A 23227-nucleotide genomic window follows, 5' to 3' on the forward strand; every position below is an offset into this window, starting at 1 on the left:
ATGATCACCTTACAAGATTGGAAGTGAGCTAGCAAACTTGAAAGTATTCTTGATTTTATGTAACTAGAACTTGTAGAATTTATGAAGAACACTTAGAACTTGAAGATAAAACTTGAGAGAGATCAATTAGATGAAGAAAATTGAAGAATGAAAGTGTTTGTAGGTGTTTTTGGTCGTTGGTGTATGGATTAGATATAAAGGATATGTAATTTTGTTTTCATGTAAATAAGTCATGAATGATTACTCATATTTTTGTAATTTTATGAGATATTTCATGCTAGTTGCCAAATGATGGTTCTCACATGTGTTAGGTGACTCACATGGGCTGCTAAGAGCTGATCATTGGAGTGTATATACCAATAGTACATACATCTAAAAGCTGTGTATTGTACGAGTACGAATACGGGTGCATACGAGTAGAATTGTTGATGAAACTAAATGAGGATGTAATTGTAAGCATATTTGTTAAGTAGAAGTATTTTGATAAGTGTCTTGAAGTCTTTCAAAAGTGTATGAATACATATTAAAACACTACATGTATATACATTTTAACTGAGTCGTTAAGTCATCGTTAGTCGTTACATGTAAGTGTTGATTTGAAACCTTTAAGTTAACGATCTTGTTAAATGTTGTTAACCCAATATTTATTATATCAAATGAGATGTTAAATTATTATATTATCATGATATCATGATGTATTAATATATCTTAATATGATATATATACATTAAATGTCGTTACAACGATAATCGTTACATATATGTCTCGTTCCAAAATCATTAAGTTAGTAGTCTTGTTTTTACATATGTAGTTCATTGTTAGTATACTTAATGATATGTTTACTTATCATAATATCATGTTAACCATATATATATATATATATATATCCATATATATGTCATCATATAGTTTTTACAAGTTTTAACGTTCGTGAATCGCCGGTCAACTTGGGTGGTCAATTGTCTATATGAAACCTATTTCAATTAATCAAGTCTTAACAAGTTTGATTGCTTAACATGTTGGAAACATTTAATCATGTAAATATCAATCTCAATTAATATATATAAACATGGAAAAGTTCGGGTCACTACAGTACCTACCCGTTAAATAAATTTCGTGCCGAAATTTTAAGCTGTTGAAGGTGTTGACGAATCTTCTGGAAATAGATGCGGGTATTTCTTCTTCATCTGATCTTCATGCTCCCAGGTGAACTCGGGTCCTCTACGCGCATTCCATCGAACCTTAACAATCGGTATCTTGTTTTGTTTAAGTCTCTTAACCTCACGATCCATTAATTCGACGGGTTCTTCAATGAATTGAAGTTTTTCATTGATTTGGATTTCGTCCAATGGAATAGTGAGATCTTCTTTAGCAAAACATTTCTTCAAATGTGAGACATGAAAAGTGTTATGTACAGTCGCGAGTTGTTGAGGTAGCTCCAGTTGGTAAGCTACTGGTCCGACACGATCTATAATCTTGAATGGTCCAATGTACCTTGGATTTAGTTTCCCCCGTTTACCAAATCGAACAACGCCTTTCCAAGGTGAAACCTTAAGCATGACCATTTCTCCAATTTCAAACTCTATATCTTTTCTTTTACTGTTCGCGTAGCTCTTTTGTCGACTCTGGGTGGTTTTCAATCTTTGTTGAATTTGGATGATTTTCTCGGTAGTTTTTAGTATTATCTCCGGACCCGTAATCTGTCTATCCCCCACTTCACTCCAACAAATCGGAGAAATGCACTTTCTACCATAAAGTGCTTCAAACGGCGCCATCTCAATGCTTGAATGGTAGCTGTTGTTGTAGGAAAATTCTGCTAACGGTAGATGTCGATCCCAACTGTTTTCGAAATCAATAACACATGCTCGTAGCATGTCTTCAAGTGTTTGTATCGTCCTTTCACTCTGCCCATCAGTTTGTGGATGATAGGCAGTACTCATGTCTAGACGAGTTCCTAATGCTCGCTGTAATGTCTGCCAGAATCTTGAAATAAATCTGCCATCCCTATCAGAGATAATAGAGATTGGTATTCCATGTCTGGAGACGACTTTCTTCAAATACAGTCGTGCTAACTTCTCCATCTTGTCATCTTCTCTTATTGGCAGGAAGTGTGCTGACTTGGTGAGACGATCAACTATTACCCAAATAGTAGCATAACCACTTGCAGTCCTTGGCAATTTAGTAATGAAATCCATGGTAATGTTTTCCCATTTCCATTCCGGGATTTCAGGTTGTTGTAGTAGACCTGATGGTTTCTGATGTTCAGCTTTGACTTTAGAACACGTCAAACATTCTCCTACGTATTTAGCAACATCGACTTTCATACCCGGCCACCAAAAATGTTTCTTGAGATCCTTGTACATCTTCCCCGTTCCAGGATGTATTGAGTATCTAGTTTTATGAGCTTCTCTAAGTACCATTTCTCTCATATCTCCAAATTTTGGTACCCAAATTCTTTCAGCCCTATACCTGGTTCCATCTTCCCAAATATTAAGATGCTTCTCCGATCCTTTGGGTATTTCATACTTTAAATTTCCCTCTTTTAAAACTCCTTGTTGCGCCTCCTTTATTTGAGTAGTAAGGTTAGTGTGAATCATTATATTCATAGATTTTACTCGAATGGGTTCTCTGTCCTTCCTGCTCAAGGCGTCGGCTACCACATTTGCCTTCCCCGGGTGGTAACGAAACTCAAAGTCGTAATCATTCAACAATTCAATCCACCTACGCTGCCTCATATTCAGTTGTTTTTGATTAAATATGTGTTGAAGACTTTTGTGGTCGGTATATATAATACTTTTGACCCCATATAAGTAGTGCCTCCAAGTCTTTAATGCAAAAACAATCGTGCCTAATTCCAAATCATGCGTCGTATAATTTTGTTCGTGAATCTTCAATTGTCTAGACGCATAAGCAATTACTTTTGTTCGTTGCACTAATACACAACTGAGACCTTGCTTTGAGGCGTCACAATATATCACAAAATCATCATTCCCTTCAGGTAATGACAATATAGGTGCCGTAGTTAACTTTTTCTTCAATAACTGAAACGCTTTCTCTTGTTCATCTTTTCATTCAAATTTCTTCCCTTTATGCGTTAATGTAGTCAAGGGTTTTGCTATTCTGGAAAAGTCTTGGATGAACCTTCTGTAGTAACCTGCTAGTCCTAAAAACTGGCGTATGTGTTTCGGAGTTTTCGGGGTTTCCCACTTTTCAACAGTTTCTATCTTTGCCGGATCCACCTTAATACCCTCTTTGTTCACTATGTGACCGAGAAATTGAACTTCTTCCAACCAAAATGCACACTTTGAAAACTTAGCGTACAATTCTTCCTTTTTCAATACTTCTAACACCTTTCTCAAATGTTCACCGTGTTCTTGGTCATTCTTTGAGTAAATAAGTATGTCATCAATGAAAACAATGACAAACTTGTCAAGGTATGGTCCACACACTCGGTTCATAAGGTCCATGAACACAGCTGGTGCATTAGTTAAACCAAATGGCATGACCATAAACTCGTAATGACCGTAACGTGTTCTGAAAGCAGTCTTTGGAATATCATCTTCTTTCACCCGCATTTGATGATACCCAGAACGTAAGTCAATCTTTGAATAAACAGACGAGCCTTGTAGTTGATCAAATAAATCGTCGATTCTCGGTAGTGGGTAGCGGTTCTTGATGGTAAGTTTGTTCAACTCTCGGTAGTCGATACATAACCTGAATGTACCATCTTTCTTCTTGACAAACAAAATAGGAGCTCCCCACGGTGATGTGCTTGGTCGAATGAAACCACGCTCTAAAAGTTCTTGTAATTGGCTTTGCAGTTCTTTCATCTCGCTGGGTGCGAGTCTGTAAGGAGCACGAGCTATTGGTGCAGCTCCTGGTGCAAGATCTATTTGAAATTCAACAGATCGATGTGGGGGTAATCCCGGTAATTCTTTCGGAAATACATCGGAAAATTATTTTGCAACGGGAACATCATTGATGCTATTTTCTTCAGTTTGTACTTTCTCGACGTGTGCTAGAACAGCATAGCAACCTTTTCTTATTAGTTTTTGTGCCTTCAAATTACTAATAAGATGTAGCTTCGTGTTACCCTTTTCTCCGTACACCATTAAGGGTTTTCCTTTTTCTCGTATAATGCGAATTGCATTTTTGTAACAAACGATCTCTGCTTTCACTTCTTTCAACCAGTCCATAACGATTATCACATCAAAACTCTCTAACTCTACTGGTATCAAGTCAATCTTAAATGTTTCGCTAACCAGTTTAATTTCTCGATTCCGACATATATTATCTGCTAAAATTAATTTACCATTTGCTAATTCGAGTAAAAAGTTACTATCCAAAGGCATCAATGGACAACTTAATTTAGTACAAAAATCTCTACTCATATAGCTTCTATCCGCACCCGAATCAAATAAAACGTAAGCAGATTTATTGTCAATAAGAAACGTACCCGTAACAAGCTCCGGGTCTTCGTGTGCCTCTGCCGCATTAATATTGAAAACTCTTCCGCGGCCTTGTCCATTCGTGTTCTCCTGGTTCGGGCAATTTCTAATAATGTGGCCCGGTTTTCCACATTTATAACAAAACTACATTGGCATAACTTGCTCCGACACTACTTGCTCCGCCATTACTCATTCCGACACCATTTGTTCCTTTCATTCTATTAACCCCTGGTCCGTAGACCTCACACTTCGCTGCGCTATGACCATTTCTTTTACACTTGTTGCAAAATTTGGTGCAGAACCCCGAGTGATACTTTTCACACCTTTGGCATAGCTGCTTCTGATTGTTGTTGTTGTTGCGGTTATTATTGTTGTTGGGATGATTGTTGTAGTTGCTGTTGTTGTTGTTGTTGTTGTTGTTGGGCCGTTTGTTGTAGTTGCGATTGATGTTGCGATTGTTGGGATAATTGTTGCGATTATTGTTGTAATTGCTGTTGTTGTTGTATTGGTGATTCTTATCACCATTTTCCTCCCACTTTCTTTTGACTTGCTTCACATTGGCCTCTTCAGCAGTCTGTTCTTTAATTCTTTCTTCAATCTGGTTCACTAGTTTGTGAGCCATTCTATATGCCTGTTGTATGGAGGCGGGCTCGTGTGAACTTATATCTTCTTGGATTCTTTCCGGTAATCCTTTCACAAACGCGTCGATCTTCTCTTCCTCATCTTCGAACGCTCCCGGACACAATAGGCACAATTCTGTGAATCATCTTTCGTACGTGGTAATATCAAATCCTTGGGCTCGTAACCCTCTAAGTTCTGTCTTGAGCTTATTGACCTCGGTTCTGGGACGGTACTTCTCGTTCATCAAGTGCTTGAATGCTGACCACGGTAGTGCGTACGCATCGTCTTGTCCCACTTGCTCTAGATAGGTATTCCACCATGTTAACGCAGAACCTGTGAAGGTATATGTAGCGTACTTCACTTTGTCCTCTTCAGTACACTTACTTATGGCAAACACCGATTCGACCTTCTCGGTCCACCGTTTTAATCCGATCGGTCCTTCGGTTCAATCAAATTCCAAAGGTTTGCAGGCAGTGAATTCTTTGTAGGTGCATCCTACACGATTTCCTGTACTGCCAGATCCAAGGTTATTGTTGGTATGTAGCGCAGCCTGTACTGCGGCTATGTTTGAAGCTAGAAAAGTACGGAATTCCTCTTCATTCATATTCATGGTGTGTCGAGTAGTCGGTGCCATTTCCTTCAAAATAGTCAAATGGAACAAGTTAATCATACAGAATATTAAGAGTAGTTAATAGTATTTCGTAGCATAATATGAACTCATTTATAAAAGCTTTTTCTTCATATTAGCATTTTATACTCTTTAATTCGGGTAGTACCTACCCGTTAAGTTCATACTTAGTAGCTAACATACCATTTCAACTACTACAATTCTATATGAAAAACTGATTATAATAATATTTCGCGTTCAAACTTTTATACAATATTTTACAAACTTACAATACCGCTTATTTTACATAAAGCATGAAATATAGCACATAAAACTTTGATACAAAGTAGTTGCGAAGATAATTCTAGTTAATAAATAAGGCGTTCATCAAAGGCAATAAAGACACGTAATTCATACATCCAGAAACAAGTCATGCATTCTGGTTTTACTAATACCACTTCACATCCTTGGTTTTGTGGAATATAACCGTTGTGACCGATAGTAAGACAATGTGTTGTAACGTCGTCAAAAGGTTGAAGGTTACGTAATGACCAACAGTCTCGTAATAACCTAAAAACCTCATTTCTTACCCCAATTACCGACTCCGTCACTTGTGGGAACGTTTTGTTTAATAGTTGTAGCCCGATGTTCTTGTTCTCACTTTGGTGAGAAGCGAACATTACTAACCCGTAAGCATAACATGCTTCTTTATGTTGCATGTTAGCCAATTTTTCTAAATCACGAAGTCCTATATTCGGATATACTGAGTCAAAATAATTTCTTAACCCGTTGCGTAAAATAGCATTTGGGTTCCCCGCAATATATGCGTCAAAGTAAACACATCGTAACTTATGGATTTCCTAATGTGATATCCCCCATCTTTCGAACGAAAGCCTTTTATAAACCAAGGCATTCTTGGAACGTTCTTCGAATGTCTTACAAACTGATCTCGCCTTAAATAGTTGTGCCGAGGAATTCTGACCGACTCTAGACAAGATTTCATCAATCATGTCTCCGGGTAGGTCTCTTAAAATATTGGGTTATCTATCCATTTTGTGTTTTTATACTGTAAAATAGACAAGAGTTAGATTCATAAAAAAAATACTTATTAATACAAGCAATTTTTACATATATAATAAAGCATAAACACACTATATTACATATATTACACCACACGAATACAACTATCTTATTCCGACTCGCTCGTTTCTTCTTGTTCGGTTTTGGTTCATTTTGCCAATTTTCTAGGGATATATGATGTTCTCCTAATACGAACCGTCGTTGTCCACATTGGTTTAGAAAAATATGGTGGTTTAGAGGTTCCCGGGTCATTGTTACAACTTAAGGACTTCGGGGGTTGACGATACATATAAAGTTCATCGGGGTTGGAATTAGATTTCTCTATTTTTATGACCTTTCCCTTATTATTTTCTTTTGCCTTTTTAAATTCAGTTGGGGTAATTTCTATAACATCATCGGAATTCTCGTCGGAATCCGATTCATCGGAGAATTGGTAATCCTCCCAATATTTTGCTTCCTTGGCGGAAACACCATTGACCATAATTAATCTTGGTCGGTTGGTTGAGGATTCTCTTTTAATTAACCATTTTATTATTTCCCTCACCGGTTCTATTTCTTCTTCCGGTTCCGATTCTTCTTCCGGTTCCGACTCTTCTTCTGGTTCCGACTCTTCTTCCGGTTCCTCTTCGGAAACTTGTGAATCAGTCCACGAATCATTCCAATTTACATTTGACTCTTCATTATTATTAGGTGAGTCAATGGGACTTGTTCTAGAGGTAGACATCTATCACAAAATATCAAACACGTTAAGAGATTAATATATCACATAATATTCATATGTTAAAAATATATAGTTTCCAACAAAAATGTTAAGCAATCATTTTTAAAGAAAACACGGTCGAAGTCTAGACTCACTAATGCATCCTAACAAACTCGATAAGACAGACTAATGCAAATTTTCTGGTTCTCTAAGACCAACGCTCGAATACCAACTGAAATGTCCCGTTCTTTTTGATTAAAAACGTTCCATATTAATTGATTTCGTTGCGAGGTTTTGACCTCTATATGAGACATTTTTCAAAGACTGCATTCATTTTTAAAACAAACCATAACCTTTATTTCTTAGATAAAGGTTTAAAAAGCTTTACGTAGATTATCAAATAATGATAATCCAAAATATCCTGTTTACACACGACCATTACATAATGGTTTACAATACAAATATGGTACATCAAAATCAGTTTCTTGAATGCAGTTTTTACACAATATCATACAAACATGGACTCCAAATCTTGTCCTTATTTTAGTATGCAACAGCGGAAGCTCTTAGTATTCACCTGAGAATAAACATGCTTTAAACGTCAACAAAAATGTTGGTGAGTTATAGGTTTAACCTATAAATATATCAAATCGTAACAATAGACCACAAGATTTCATATTTCAATACACATCCCATACATAGAGATAAAAATCATTCATATGGTGAACACCTGGTAACCGACATTAACAAGATGCATATATAAGAATATCCCCATCATTCCGGGACACCCTTCGGATATGATATAAATTTCGAAGTACTAAAGCATCCGGTACTTTGGATGGGGTTTGTTAGGCCCAATAGATCTATCTTTAGGATTCGCGTCAATTAGGGTGTTTGTTCCCTAATTCTTAGATTACCAGACTTAATAAAAAGGGGCATATTCGATTTCGATAATTCAACCATAGAATGTAGTTTCACGTACTTGTGTCTATTTTGTAAATCATTTATAAAACCTGCATGTATTCTCATCCCAAAAATATTAGATTTTAAAAGTGGGACTATAACTCACTTTCACAGATTTTTACTTCGTCGGGAAGTAAGACTTGGCCACTGGTTAATTCACGAACCTATAACAATATATACATATATATCAAAGTATGTTCAAAATATATTTACAACACTTTTAATATATTTTGATGTTTTAAGTTTATTAAGTCAGCTGTCCTCGTTAGTAACCTACAACTAGTTGTCCACAGTTAGATGTACAGAAATAAATCGATAAATATTATCTTGAATCAATCCACGACCCAGTGTATACGTATCTCAGTATTGATCACAACTCAAACTATACATATTTTGGAATCAACCTCAACCCTGTATAGCAAACTCCAACATTCACATATAGAGTGTCTATGGTTGTTCCGAAATATATATAGATGTGTTGACATGATAGGTCGAAACATTATATACGTGTCTATGCTATCTCAAGATTACATAATATACAATACAAGTTGATTAAGTTATGGTTGGAATAGATTTGTTACCAATTTTCACGTAGCTAAAATGAGAAAAATTATCCAATCTTGTTTTACCAATAACTTCTTCATTTTAAATCCGTTTTGAGTGAATCAAATTACTATGGTTTCATATTGAACTATATTTTATGAATCTAAACAGAAAAAGTATAGGTTCATATTCGGAAATATAAGTTACAAGTCATTTTTGTAAAGGTAGTCATTTCAGTCGAAAGAACGACGTCTAGATGACCGTTTTAGAAAACATACTTCCACTTTGAGTTTAACCATGATTTTTGTATATAGTTTCATGTTCATAAGAAAAATCATTTTCCCAGAAGAACAACTTTTAAATTAAAGTTTATCATAGTTTTTAATTAACTAACCCAAAACAGCCTGCGGTGTTACTACGACGGCGTATGTCCGGTTTTACAGTGTTCTTCGTGTTTCCAGGTTTTAAATCATTAAGTTAGCATATCATATAGATATAGAACATGTGTATAGTTGATTTTAAAAGTGTAGTTAGAAGGATTAACTTTATTTGCGAACAAGTTTAGAATTAACTAAACTATGTTCTAGTGATTACTAGTTTACCACTTCGAATATGATAGCTTTTTATGTATGAATCGAATGATGTTATGAACATCATTACTACCTTAAGTTCCTTGGATAAACCTACTGGAAAAGAGAAAAATGGATCTAGCTTCAACAGATCCTTGGATGGCTCGAAGTTCTTGAAGCAGAATCATGACACGAAAACAAGTTCAAGTAAGATCATCACTTGAAATAAGATTGTTATAGTTATAGAAATTGAACCAAATTTTAAATATGATTATTATCTTGTAATAGAATGATAACCTACTGTAAGAAACAAAAATTTCTTGAGGTTGGATGATCACCTTACAAGATTGGAAGTGAGCTAGCAAACTTGAAAGTATTCTTGATTTTATGTAACTAGAACTTGTAGAATTTATGAAGAACACTTAGAACTTGAAGATAGAACTTGAGAGAGATCAATTAGATGAAGAAAATTGAAGAATGAAAGTGTTTGTAGGTGTTTTTGGTCGTTGGTGTATGTATTAGATATAAAGGATATGTAATTTTGTTTTCATGTAAATAAGTCATGAATGATTACTCATATTTTTGTAATTTTATGAGATATTTCATGCTAGTTGCCAAATGATGGTTCCCACATGTGTTAGGTGACTCATATGGGCTGCTAAGAGCTGATCATTGGAGTGTATTTACCAATATTACATACATCTAAAAGCTGTGTATTGTACGAGTACGAATACGGGTGCATACGAGTAGAATTGTTGATGAAACTAAATGAGGATGTAATTGTAAGCATTTTTGTTAAGTAGAAGTATTTTGATAAGTGTCTTGAAGTCTTTCAAAAGTGTATGAATACATATTAAAACACTACATGTATATACATTTTAACTGAGTCGTTAAGTGATCGTTAGTCGTTACATGTAAGTGTTGATTTGAAACCTTTAAGTTAACGATCTTGTTAAATGTTGTTAACCCAATATTTATTATATCAAATGAGATGTTAAATTATTATATTATCATGATATCATGATGTATTAATATATCTTAATATGATATATACACATTAAATGTCGTTACAACGATAATCGTTACATATATGTCTCGTTTCAAAATCATTAAGTTAGTAATCTTGTTTTTACATATGTAGTTCATTGTTAGTATACTTAATGATATGTTTACTTATCATAATATCATGTTAACTATATATATATATATCCATATATATGTCATCATATAGTTTTTACAAGTTTTAACGTTCGTGAATCGCCGGTCAACTTGGGTGGTCAATTGTCTATATGAAACCTATTTCAATTAATCAAGTCTTAACAAGTTTGATTGCTTAACATGTTGGAAACATTTAATCATGTAAATATCAATCTCAATTAATATATATAAACATGGAAAAGTTCGGGTCACTACATTTAATAACGTCACCGATTTGTTCCTCAAATGTTTCATCTTTTGGTCCAAGATTTTCACTGGCTTTTCTGCATACCTCAATTTGTCATCGAGTTTAATTTGCTTCATCCGCTAAACATTTTCTTAACCGTGATACATGAAACATATCATGAATAGCACTTAGTTCATCGGGTAAAGCCAAACGTTAAGCCACTTTTCCAACTTTTGCAACTATCTCAAATGGTCCCACAAATCTCGGACCTAATTTACCCCTTTTTCTGAAGCGAATGATACCTTTCCATGGGGACACTTTAAGCATTACTTTGTCTCCTACTTGAAATTCGATAGGCTTCCTCCACTTATCTGCATAGGATTTTTGACGATCTTGGGCCATCTTCAATCTTTCACGATTTTGCTCAATCATTTCCGTCATTTGAAGCACTATTTCCGTGCTCCCTAATTCTCTTTGACCCACTTCTCCCCAACAATTGGGAGTTCTACATTTTCTTCCATATAACATTTGATAAGGAGGCATGCCAATGGAAGAATGATAGCTATTATTATAGGAGAACTCGACCAAAGGTAGATGCGTGTCCCAATTTCCACCAAAGTCAATAGCACATGCTCGTAACATGTCTTCGAGTGTTTGGATGGTTCGCTTACTTTGACCGTCAGTTTGTGGATGAAAAGCGGTACTTATGTGCAATTTAGTACCCATTTCCTCCTGAAATCTTCTCCAAAATCGTGAAGTAAAGCGAGTATCACGGTCGGAGACAATAAAAATAGGTACCCCATGTCTTGCCACAACTTCTTGCATATACAACCTCGACATCGTCTCCGAAGATGAAGCTTCTTTAATTGGCAAAAATAGAGCACTTTTGGTCAATCTATCAACAATCACCCATATAGCATCATGTTGATGGGGAGTCTTGGGTAATTTCGTCACTAGATCCATTGTAATGTGCTCCCATTTCCATACTGGATTTTCCAAAGGTTGTAGCTTCCCACAAGGCATTTGATGGTCAGCTTTCACCTGTAAACATGTAAGACATTTGTTAACATATTTCACCACATCTCGCTTCATACCTGGCTACCAGTAATCTCTCCTTAAATCTCGGTACATCTTAGTGGCCCCGGGGTGGATCGAATATTTTGACTTATGAGCTGCATCAAGGAGTTCGTTTCTTACATCACCTAGTAAGGGAATCCAAATTCTACCATATCGTATTTTCAAACCGCGAGAATCCTCCATAAATTCTTTAACTTGACCTTTAATTATTTCTTTGTTCACATTTTGAGGCGCTAAAGCCTCACCTTGTGCTTCTCGAATTCTGTCAAAAAGTTGTGGAGTTACCACCATAGCTAGGCTCGTCACCTTCACAATATGATGACTCGCCTTCCTACTTAACGCATCTGCCATAACATTGGCTTTCCCGGGATGATAGAGAATCTCACAATCATAGTCTTTTACTAAATCGAGCCTCCTTGTTTGCCGATTATTCAAATCCCGCTGATCGAAGAGATATTTTAAGCTCTAATGATCGGTATAAATAGAAAATTTCACTCCATACAAATAGTGGCGCCATATCTTCAAGGCGAAAACTATGGCTGCCAACTCTAAATCATGGGTGTGGTAATGTACCTCGTGAGATTTTAATTGGCGAGAGGCATAAGATTCCCCCTTTGCATAAGTACACATCCCAGCCCCTTCTTGGACGCATCACAATAAACTGTCATACCATCACTCCCTTCCGGTAATGCTAGAACCGGAGCTTGAACAAGTTTCTCTTTTAGAAGTTGAAAGGCTTGTTCTTGTTTGTCTCCCCACTTCCATGGAACATCTTTTCGCGTCAACTTGGTAAGTGGAGTGGCTATCTTAGAAAAATCTCGTATAAATCACCGATAGTACCCCACCAATCCAAGAAAACTTCTTACCTCGGTGGGACTTATAGGCGGTTCCCATTTGATTACCGCACTTACCTTGGCCGGATAACATGTCTACCTTCGTTATTAATAACATGGCCCAAGAATTGAACTTCTCGAAGCCAAAACTCGCATTTTAAAAATTTGGCATATAATTTCTTTTGCCTCAAAGTCTCCAATACTTGCCTTAGATGCAAACCATGTTCTTCTTCGCTTTTAGAATAAATCAAAATATCATCAATGAAGACTATAACGAACTTATCGAGCATTGGTCGGCATACCCGATTCATCAAATCCATAAAAGCAGCTGGAGCGTTAGTCAATCCGAATGGCATGACCACAAATTCATAATGGCCATATCTAGTGCGAAAAGCCGTCTTCGGGATATCATCTTCTTTCACCTTTAGTTGGTGATACCCTGATCTTAAATCAATTTTTTGAAAAGAAACAAGATCCTTGCAGTTGATCGAACAAGTCATCAATCCTGAGCAACAGGTACCTGTTCTTGATTGTAACTTTATTCAATTCTCGATAATTGATGCACATTCTCAATGTACCATCATTCTTTTTTACGAAAAGAACCGGAGCTCCCCAAGGAGAACTACTAGGACGAATAAAATTTTTATCAAGTAGCTCCTGCAACTGGGTCATAATTTCTTTCATTTCCGACGGAGCTAACAAATAGGGCGATTTTGCTATAGGAGTAGCTCTCGGAATTAAGTCAATCCGAAACTCTACTTCTCTTTCAGGAGGAACCCCCGGTAATTCGTCGGAAAAAACGTCCATAAATTCATCAACGATGGGAACTCTACAAGCTTCAGGAACGGTTTTAGACTTGTCAACCACGTGTACTAAGTAAACTTGGCACCCGTGCGTTAAAAATCATTTAGCTTTGGCATACGTGCATATGGGAATTGCACGCCTAGCTCGTTCTCCATGCACTTGTATAATCTTCCCTCGAGGCTTTTGCAACTGAACAATCTTTTTGTGACAAAGAATTGTCCCTTCATAGGCTCCGAGCAGATCCATACCTACAATCACATGAAACTCCCCCATTCTCATAGGGATTAAATCTATAGGAAATATTTCATCTTCGAGTACAATATTACACCCCTTGTACACATCCGTAACTACCACGATCTTATCATCAGCTATTTCTACATCCAAAGGGTGTTCTAATTTACTCATAAGTACATTAAGATTTTACAAAAGTCGAAAGATACAAAGGATCTCGATGCACCGCAATCAAACAAGACGTTAGCAGGCATAGAGTTTACAATGAAAGTACCTGACACTACGTCATGCGATTCCTTAGCCTCTTCCGTTGTAATTTGATAAACACATAGCTTTGGTTTAAGATCACCCGTTCCGGATTCCTTCTTAATCTTCATTTTGTCATCACCCTTAGCTTCATCTTTCTTATAATCAGGGCATTCCGCCATAACATGTCCTTCTTTCGAGCAATAAAAACACCTCACTTTACCTCGACATTCGGCCGCTTTATGACCGCTCCTTCCACATTTGAAACAAGAGTTAGTTCTCGCTCGACACTCACCGGGATGTTGCTTACCACACTTTCTACAAACACTTACTTCCTTTGTGGCCCCTTTACTTGGTTGGAATGGTTTCTTTGATTTCTGTGGCAACCCGGAATCATACTTAGCCTTTTTCAGAGCAAAACTCTTTGACTCTAACGGCGAGTCAATCTTTCTCTTTGATGTAGTTCTCTTTTTAATATCAGATTCTCGGTCCAAGGCCTTATTCATTACCACTGAAAGCGTCAGACAAGTGCCCAAATTGATAAATTCACTAATCTTCGGATTTAACTTCTCACTGTATTGTTCTTTCAAGAGATCGGGATTAGCTAGATATTTCGGGAAAAAGCAGGACTTATCATTAAATTCACCATTAAATTTCATCACCGTCTTATCTCCTTGACTAATATTTATAAATTCTTGCTTTAGCTTAACCACTTCTGCTGGTGGAGCAAACTGTCCCATGAACCTTTTCCGGAACTCATCCCACGTAAGTTTCGACACCTCCTCCTTTCCAAGTGACTTTGACAACACATCCCACCATTCATGCCCCCTTCCTTTTAGTTGATGAGCATTGTAGATCACCTTCAAATGCTTAGGACATGAGCATAATAAAAAGGTTTCCTCAATCTCATCAATCCATCTTTGGCTAATCAATGGGTCAAACTCCTCGTGGAATATCAGAGGTTTACACATCGAAAAGCTCTTATATTCAAATCTCTCCGTCTTTTGCTCCTTTGGGGTTTCATGTCCCTCTTCTATCGAACCACTAGCCCCTTCACCTTTAAGAATTGGATATTTAGAGGCAAAGGCTTCCAATTTTGTATCCAGCATCCTCTCCATTTTCTTTTCCATTTGTCCCAAAAGAATCGGCCCATATTGTAAAAAGGCCTCCTTTATATGCTCGGCTAAACTACCTTCACCGGTAGCATTTTTGTTATGTTGGTCACTTTCATCATCAGATGGCGTATAAACACGCTCGTCTTCACTTTCCGTGGTGGGGTCACGTGCACTAGCCGACATTACTTTTTACTGAAAAATAATAAGTTAAAACTTTAATCCCTAAATCATACATATTACAATAAACATATTACATATGTTCTCGATGCTATTTCTTGTCCTCCCGTATGTGTTTGTGATGAACCTTCGTATGCTTCGTAGAAATATAAAAATGTTGGCCACACATCTTTATATCATTACAACTCACATTTGATTCACCAACAATACAAGCACTCCTGGTACAAGACCTAGCATCCACATACATAACAATTAATAACATAATTAAGCATCATAACATAGTTCTATGAAGCTTGGCATTAATCATTAAGATTGTTTAGCAAGTCCATAACCGCTTATATTATCTTAAGTTCGGTTTAAGCCTAGATAACCCTAAGGTGGATTATCCAAGTCCCTTAAACCTCAGCTCTGATACCAACTTGTTAAGCCTTTAAATTCGAAAACAAAAACCACAATTTTTTTTTACATATGTATATCGCGACCGCGAGATTTGATTAGTCATTACAGTTCTGTATTGCACAACCTTGCGACCGCGAGGTGACACTTCGTGACCGCAAAATGCACTTTTTAGTGCAGATACCTGACTGCTGCTTTCTTGCATTTACAATGGCATAATCCAATCTTGACCTGAATTTTTGTAACCAATTCATTCTCATAGTACCTGTACGCGTCCTCAGACACGTTTACACTCCAACATACAAGAAAAACCATTTTGACACTTGACCCACAACATCAAAACTTAATCATAATAACTTCTTAGTTTCATTTCTTCAGTACCACTTGCAAACCCGCGCTTTCTTTTTTTTCTTCTTGACAGTAAATTCTTACCATTTGTTTAACATTGCAAGTTTTACTACAATACCTTAATGACAACATGTTCGCCCCAAGTGTATGATTCAAAAAAACAATCTAAAATAAACCATTATACAAATACTTCCATTGACACATACTTAACCATTTCATTAATACATAAAATACTTAGTTTGACCTTTTGGCGTCACATAATCGATTATTGAGCAACTAGTTTCAAAAGGGACTTGCAACCACTTACTAAATGCCAATAAGCTCCACTATTCCTGAACCGGTGTCTTCCCTTCCCGATGCTTTGGCATACCTATAAAACATTAACATAAAACACGTAAGCGAATCACTTAGTGAGTGCATAGTAAGTCAATGGGACAAACATATATATATATATATATATATATATATATATATATATATATATATATATATATATATATATATATATATATATATATATATATATATATATATATATATATATATATATATATATATATATATCGATATATGAAATAGATAAACATCACATAGGGTCTCATTGACTTAGTCGGATCCGAACTATCAATCGTATAAGGGCTCACACAATGCTTGCCACTTGCATCATCAAAATTACAAGGACTTGGATTGAGCCTTATCACTTGTATCATCAAGTGCAAAGATTTGGTATAAACCTCATCACTTGCATCATTAAAGTACAAGGGTTTGACTAAAGCCTCACCACTTGCATCATCCAAATTACCCTATGTACAAATATCTCATTAAATTCATAAGTCACCTCATTCCCGTATGATTGTGGGCGCCCTCTTGCACGGATGCAATCCGGTGCACCAACAATCACATCATCCCGCCCACTTACTCCCATACACTCACCTTGTTCTAGCACCAAGTCTTGAATTCTTCCAACTTTCTTCCCTTGATTAGCACATAACAACCATGCTAATCTTTATTAATCACATATTTCATGTTTATACTTTCATCTTAATTTCAATTCACCTAGTATAATATTAGTCCCATACATTACTTAGCTAAACCATACACATGTCACTTTACATATTCATTTACTTTTTTTTTTTACAATTACATACATATATCTAGACTCTTTCAAGCATTTTCACAAACACTTTATGTGCATCAATCTTACTTTAACATATCTCATGCTTAGCTTACCATCATTTCAACTTTACATGATATGTTAATCAAGCTTAACATAATCTTTCACTTTAACATCATTTAATTGCATTCATATAAATATTTCAACTTCAAGCTTCATCATAGTTCAAGAACATAATTCTTTACAATCTTCCATATTAGCTTTAATTTAAGTTTAACTAATAACTTCAAGTTTTAACTACTACTTTCATAAAACTTCATTTAAATCATAAATCAAACATAAATTAAACATAAACTTCCTCAAATTCGAGTTTACACCTCATACCTCAAATTCTTCTCAAACTCTACCTTGAAATAAAAAGAGTAGAAGAGAAGATGATGATTCCCTTGGTCTTAATAAGATGTAAACACTTCTAATTACTTGATTTTGAGCTTGAATGAGATCAATCACAAATATGGCCAAACCCTAGTTCTTACTTCTCACAATCGTGCTCTGTAACCTAATTTTTTTGTCCAAGTGTTTTTCTTTTTAATGACTTCACTTGTAACTTTCATCTTTTATTTAAACCTACTTTCCCCATATGCCAACTTAAGTCCCTCCCCATATTTTTTTAGTTTAGGTGGTCTTTTCTACTGCTAACCTTAATACTTACTTAACTTTTCAAGGTTAGTCCCTAATAACTTTTATTCCCACTTTCTTACTTAATTAACTCTATATACATACATATTACCTTAATAATTCAACTAAATTAAAAATTTATAAATAAATACATTTAAAACAATACCTTAAAAATTTGGGGTGTCACATCTTAAGTTATAAACACGTCCACATGTGAAAAGACCAAAGTGCCCTTCTTATCTTTACAAAATAACTCAAAAACCCTGATCTGGCAAAAGAACGCCGTTCTAGGATAAGGAATTTCGTTCCTCTCAATGTAATGCGGGAACGTAGTTCCACATTATAGAACGTCGTTCCTCAAACTGCTCCTAAAATGGTCTGTTCAACTTTTTACACTTTCCTTCGTTACACAACGACGTTCTTGATTCTAGAACGTCGTTCCAGTCTTTTGGAACGTCGTTCCCCATATTGGAACGTCGTTCCTTCCCTGTATAAAATTTGGGTTGTTATAAAACGGCAACAAACACCATCAACCATCGAACACCATCAAACCGTCGACGTCCACCGAAGACCACCATCGTCACCGCCGCTAGTTTAAAATGAAAAAATCGTGAAAACCCAGATATGTTGTTCGTTGTTTGTTTAGTATATGTAGTGGTTTGGAGGTTTATTATCGCCAGCAGCCGTCTTTGATTTATAAAAACGAAAAAAAGTCAAAAGGGAAAAGAGTATTAATGAGAGGATGAGGAAGATGGAGTTTACTAGCAGCGGAAAGACATGTGATGACTGGATTTTTGTATGACGGCGGCAGAGTGGTGGTAGGATAGTGGAGGCAACGTCAATTTAAAAATGGCAGGGGAGAAATTTTTTGTTAGGGTTAAAGTTTGAAATAGAAATGAGATTGGGAATGAATTTTTATATGGGAATTATATTATTTATAATAAATAACTTGTAAGTAACTAGAGTGGTGAATAGTTACTTAGTCGCTTTTAAAAATTCTTTACATTTTCTTAAACTTGAACTTGATATAGTGTGACTTGAAATGTTTGTTCTTAAGTAATACATATAAAATATATGTATATGTATATGTAATCAAAGAGATAAAGGAAGAGAGAACAAACACAATGATATATAGTGGTTCGGAAAGATGTTAACTAATCTTCCTTAATCCACTCCCCAATTTTATGAATTGAGGTTTTCTTCACTATGATACTCCAAACTCGGTGGAGTGTCCGGATACAACACTAGTACTTCGATAAGCCGTAACTTGTGAACCCTTACGTCCTTTTGAAGACTTCACAAACACCTAAAGCTCTTACCAAAAGATCCTAATGCTCTAACCTAGTAAAAATACAACTACCTTCTAAATCCCTTTAAGAAGATAGTTTACAAGTAAACTTACAACTTAAGCTTATAAATACTCTTGCTACAATCACTCTAAAAGATTACAATGAATTATAAGAATGATATCAGTAAATATAAGAAAATATGAGTGCAAGAGGCGAGTCTTCAAATGCTTCAAGGCTTGGCTTTTATAGGACTGAGAAATCTACCTGGAAGCTGTACGGCTCACTGCATGGTCTACCGTGGTTCGACCGTGTACCCCTGACATCTGAATCATATAGCCATTTTTTTCTTTGAATTTTGTCATTTTCTCTTGTTGAATGGCTGCAACTAAAAGCCAATTATCTCTGAAATCATCCCCGTTACCCTTTTTATTTTAGACATAAGTGTGAAAGTTGACATGTCCATAAAAGAAGAAAGTCTTCAAGCTTTGACCATTTGTCATTGATTTCTTAATAGGGTAATTGCAGAATTTTGTCTCTTGATAAAGTATTACCTTCCAAAACTTTATCAACCCTTCTTAATTACTTGTCATTTTACTAATGGAAGTATATTGCCCTTTGGAACATTGTTACATCTCAAATGAACTAGTTTGAATCTAGTTGGAACTTACTTGGAGATTATTATAATAACTTACTAGTTCACAATAACACATACATAAAAATGATACATAAGAGTCATGGGAGAGCACCTCTTTTGTGGGAACTTTTAATGACCATCATTAGTATGTATTTGAATGACATTTTGTAACAAGTAAAAAGTAAAACATTTTTGAGTTTAATCTTATTTGAGCTTAAAATGTCATTAAGATGTCATTAGGTGTGATTATTAAAAATTAACATCTTTTGGTTCCAATCTCTTTTGAAATTAAAGAAGACAACTATAATAAGTAGTTTAAAAAGGTTTTGTATATTATAGATGCCTTAAAGTGGTCTATCTTAAAGTGGATGAATTTGGTTACAGAGAAAATTATGGTCACACCACGGTCTGTCGTGAGGTTGACCGTAGATGACAATTTTTAGAGAAAGGTGCAGCCGTTGGTAGAGGGCATCCACGGTCAGACTCACGGTCGACTGTGGTGTAGCCGCTTAGCAGTTTTACCAAGTTAATTATTTATGTATTGGTCTTTTGCTAGAGATAGTGTAGGCTTATGAACTCATGTCGTCTTACATATGATTAAGAACTTATCTCTTTTGTGTCATCATCAAAACAAAGTGATTAACTTTTGAATATTATAATTGAATTCTTAACCAACATTCTCCCCCTTTTTGATGATGACAAACATATGAGTAAGTGTTTAGTTATGTAAGCCGACATAAGTGTTAACATCACTTACCATACACTTTCTCCCCCTTTTGTCGAGGCAAAAAGGTTAGCTCCCCCTGGAACTAAGCGCGATCTAAAGTAATGCTCCCCCTTAAATTGTACAAGCTTATCAATTGTTCATGCGCATCAATAGTATGGCTCCCCCTTGAACCAATATCGAAAGTAAAAGAGTAACAAACATAATAAGCATAACAAGTACATGACAATAATTAGTACATAACAAGTTATAACTTTAGGACAAGTGTTGTATCTACCCGCCCTTAAACCTAATCTTAATCAACATTAATTGTTCAATGATAAATGCCGTTAGTGCAAAATGCATCGGAGATATTTGAGCCTTCATTGTCAAAAGAGATAATGATGACCGGATGTGCTACCCAATAGGTGAGAGGAATTGTGGACACGGGTTGAGGAATTTAAGATGGGGTAATGGCACCAACAAATTGGAAAAGTCGATTAAGATAGTTTGAGTATGGAAGAAGGCGACTTCCTAGCTCTCGAAGGTAACCCATTCATCTAGTCATGAGATAAGCGAGATTTATGGGCTCATGAGTACGAAGGGACCACATGATGACAACTTTGGTTCCTGAAACGTGAGTGGTGGTAGGTTCCCTACAGTAGACGTTGTTGCGAATGACGTTTAATAGGAGTTGAAGATCATGGCGTATTTCGTCATCTTGAATACGAAGTCGTTCGTTGGGATTTCGAGGTACTCCAGGAATGGTAATGAGATCTAAGATAGGTTGTAACAGAAATGTGGGGTTAAGTGACCTTAGATCGGTAGAAGGAGTATAGAAGGAACGCCCATTGGATGGAATAGCCATAACGGTTGCAAATTGTTCAAGAGGCCAAGTGTAGAGTGTATTGAAAAGTCGAAATGCAACTTGGTCGGGATTTGAAAGGTCAAGATGAGCATAAAATTCTCTAATCGATGTTGGATAAATGACTTCATCAAACTCAAGGAATGAGAAGCAATTATTTTGAGTGAAAAATTGAGTTAGTTCGGGAAATTCGGTATACAACACGCTCTTCATTAAGTGTCCTAGTTTCCATGTGTTGCCTATTGTTTGTAATACGTTGATTTCGCGTGTTGGTCATTTCCTAGGAAAACAACATTTTTAGCAAAGCATTCAAGTTTAGTACATGTTTTTGAAAAACTATATGCTAAACATGTGTAGATTAGTCCTTATCTAGACTCTTTTTTGAAAAGAAGATTTTGAAAGTTGTGTCATTTCTTGAAAATTTAGACAAGTTTCATCATTTTGCTTTAGGTTTGCCAAGTATTGATAAAAGTCATGAGATTGACAAGTATCATAATGGCTTGTTCAAACATATGTGTGTACATGAGTGGGTTTTAAAAAAAATCTTAAAACATATATGAGATTTATGCAAGAAAACACTTTCATGGCACATTTGATAAGTAATTTTTCCCTAACAATTTGTACTCACATAATTGGATGAATTCATGCTAGAAAACAAGTCTTCCTATTAGTTTGGAAAGACTCTTACATAATTAAACAAGTATAGGCAAAATAAGAAAGAAATTTTGGATGCTTACCTTGAAGAAAATTGAAAAAGAGTTTTGGACCACTTTGAAGAGTACTTGAAAATAGGATAAAAAGTCTAGAGATCCAGTGATTGGGGTTCAAAGAAGAGATGTGGTTGGTGGAAAAGTTGTTTGGATATTAAAGAGGGTACATAAAAGACAAAAGAATTCGTCAGACGCCAGGCGGTCGCGTACACGGTCGACCGCCGTTCGACCGTTCGTGAACTGCAGAAAATTTTATGGAGTATGTTCCGTAATTCGCAACCCATTCCTAAGAAAATTAAAGGTCTCCTTTTTAAGGAGCTTAGTGAATATGTCAGCTATGTTTTCAGCAGATTCTACCTTGTCTATCACAATATTACCATTTTAGACTTGGTCACGAAGGAAGTGGTGCCTAATGTCTATGTGTTTAGTCCTAGAGTGTAATATTTGATTTTTAAATAGGTCTATAGCACTTTTGTTATCACAGCATATGGGTATTTCAGATGAGATGATACCGTAATCAAGGAAGGTTTGCTTCATCTATAACACTTGTGCGCATGCTCTTCCCACGGCTACATATTCGGCTTCGATGGTAGATAATGCAATGGGCGTTTGCTTCTTCGAGAACCATGATGTTAAACAAAGACCCACGAATGCGCATACTCCACTTGTGCTCTTACTATCAATCATTGACTCTCCGTGGTCGGAGTTCGCAAAGCATATAATATCAAGCCCGGTGAAATTTGGGTACCATAACCCAAGATGCATTGTCCCCTTTAAGTATCTAAAGATCCTTTTAACTGCCTCAACGTGTGACGTCTTTGGATTTTATTGAAATCTTGTGCACAAAACACACTAAACATAATATCGGCCGAGTCGCCGTTAAATATAGAAGGGATCCAATCATTCCTCTGTATTTAGTGCTATCGAACGGTTTTCCATCTCCTTCTAAAGTAAGTTTCACATTAGTCGCCATTGGTTTTGAGTTCTCCATTCCAAACTTTTTGATCATTTCATGAATGTACTTTTGTTGATTGATGAATGTTCCATCTTCTAGTTGTTTGATTTGAAGTCTGAGAAAGAACTTGAGTTCAC

This window comes from Rutidosis leptorrhynchoides, chromosome 11 (genome assembly GCF_046630445.1).
Source record: "Rutidosis leptorrhynchoides isolate AG116_Rl617_1_P2 chromosome 11, CSIRO_AGI_Rlap_v1, whole genome shotgun sequence".
NCBI lineage: Eukaryota > Viridiplantae > Streptophyta > Magnoliopsida > Asterales > Asteraceae > Rutidosis > Rutidosis leptorrhynchoides.